A 2,747-nucleotide genomic window follows, 5' to 3' on the forward strand; every position below is an offset into this window, starting at 1 on the left:
ATTGCTATTAATTTCTCCCTTTTGAGAGTCGGTCAAAAGTACATCGTGAAAGTCTAATGCTGTGTGGTTACCAAGATTTGTGAATACATTATTTTTAGCACAAGAGAAGATGAAAGCAACAGAGGGATGGAGAGATATGGAGACACTTAACCCTGAAAGGGCCGGGGGCGGAATCCGCCCCCCTCTCGACGTTTCGCGCTATAATTCTGTAACGCGAGAAGGCTTCGTCGCGAGGCTTCTTGACTCTGTTTGTTCAAGTCTCGCGCAACTTTTGAGACCAAATTTGCAACGTCCGCGCATACTTTTGCGAAGCCACGCCCATTTTTGTAACGGAATGTCGCCCCAAAACGGGCACAATTTTGTGATTTTGTGTACATTTCCTATGGAAAACAGTGCTCTGTCATGAAAGTCATAAAAACCTGATTATTTTTACAATCAATCACTTTCATTGATTAATTTTGTGCTAATTATGGTAGAAAAGTGGTCAGTGACAATTTCCAATGAAAAACAAAGAAAAAACAAAAGTTGAAAAACAAAGAAATAAGTAAGAAATTCTGAAAACAATAAAATACATAAGAATTGAAATGAGTTTTGGAAGTTTTTGTGATGTACAATTGTTGAATATGCTAAAACAGAGTTACAGATCAAAAATTAGACTCTCAATTCTTTTAATTAGGCTAAAATATGATCTTGAGCTTAATTTGCATACTTAAAATTAGAAACGGGGGGGGGGGGGGCGGAATCCATCCCCCCCCCCCCCCCCCCCGGTCTGAGCATAGCCAAAAAAGCCCGGCCCTTTTAGGGTTAAAGAGAAAGAGCGAAAAAGAGTGGGTATGGTGTGTGTGTGTGTGTGTGTGTGTGTATGCATGTGTTTGCGTGCGTGCGTGACAGTGTGTGGTGATATGAATAGAAAATGAAGAAAGGTATGTTATGATTAGACATGGTGAATAATAATATATAAAAGAGATTTAGAAAGAGACCAAAAGGAAGTAAGACGTTTGTGTTGTCGTAAGGCGCTTTTCTCGTGGCTTTTTAAGGGCGCAATGATAAGGTGAATCTTCTTCATAACTGGAATGGAAGTCTTAAATGTACTGCTCTCACAGTGCCAAACCTGTCTCCAATTATTTTTTTCTCTCTTTTCTTTTCTCTCTCTCTCTCTTCTGCGGGTTATAACAAATGTGAAGTGTTGGTGTGTATTCTTACGTGTATTCATTGTGTTTGAATCGCTTGGTTACAAGTAGAGGTAACTATAAAGCGATCATGAGTATACGTCGTGTGATAATACATCAAGCGAGTTGGAGTTTTTTAACAGAACTATACTGTACAAAAGTTGTAATATAATGGTGTCACCTTGTTGTAATTGTCTTTTATGATAAAAGAAAAATACCAAAAAGACAGAGAAAAAAAAAGAAAACATAGCTGTGTATTTAATCTGTATACACATAGATGATGTTTACGGTATATAGTGTATATCTCTTGGTTTCTTGAGTTTTGTTGTCGACCCGACTTGAATTGTTTTGATCGAATTAGTGTCTTTGTACGCCATGTGTACACAATATTCTAGTTTCTTTCGAATTAGTGTCTCTGTATGCCATGTGTACACAATATTCTGGTTTCTTTCTCTTTTTTTTTTCAAACTTACAACTTGGCAATTGGATGAGTAGGATTGCTTTTCTAGCAAGAAGCGGTAACTCAAGTAACCATGGCAAGTACCTTTAATGCTAACTTTGGTTGGTTGTTATCTGGCGGTTACTATAGTAACTGAAGTCGTAATTATAAAACGGGTCCCAAGTAAAATGATATGTAATTTCAGTAACTGCGGTCAAACGTATTAGTGTTGGTATAATTTCTATAGCGAGGCAACTAACCATGAACAGTTGAGCAGTTTAGTGTCGCTTTAAAAACTGCTTTTTATGGGAATAACGCCAACACTTGCTAATTAGAAATTTTGTGAAGTTATGATGATTATCATCCGTAAATTGAGTTTAGTCGTTAAATGATATGAATGTTTATCATGCCATAATCATGTTTTAAATTGTTATCTGTCCTTAACTATCTAGGAATAGCAACAAAAAGGGAAAACAGTAGCCGTTTGTTTGAAGGTTGGTTAGATGTATATGACAAACAAGATTACTAAGCTATGTTTACAGGCTTTCTTACAATACAAATTATACTAATAATGGAGCTATATTATAGCTCCATGTATTAACTAGTTGGTTGTTAATCGGCACGTAAACTTCAGTTTGACTTTACTTTACATTTGAACAAATATGGCATGCAACATCATTACCCATCGCACAAAGACCGAGAGACCAAATATTATTTAGAATTATTGCACTACAACAGCAGCACATCTTGCGCAGAGTCGGTAAATCATTGTGTTAATGGCCGTTTAACTTTGTCCACAACAACCCTGTTCATGTATAATGCAATTTTACCCGCATATCTGGTTTTTGAAGAAATTTAGCATTTGTCCCTTTATTCAAGTATCCCCGTGAAAGTCTCTATTTTTGTCGAGAACGCCTTTCCTATGATATGGATTGCGTCATTGATCGGTCGTCTGGAGAAAGATAAACTTCAAATACGAATGAATTACATATACATTGATAATGGTTATTTCGGAAGGTGTCTTGGTCAACACCGATCGAGTTCTGTAGTTTCACATTCTGTATGCATAATTACTATTTACAAGATAATTATTGTCATTTCTGCACCCTATCGCACGGCCGTCCCCCAAGAAAATTGAA

Source organism: Diadema setosum, chromosome 8 (assembly GCF_964275005.1).
Source record: "Diadema setosum chromosome 8, eeDiaSeto1, whole genome shotgun sequence".
NCBI classification, from domain to species: domain Eukaryota; kingdom Metazoa; phylum Echinodermata; class Echinoidea; order Diadematoida; family Diadematidae; genus Diadema; species Diadema setosum.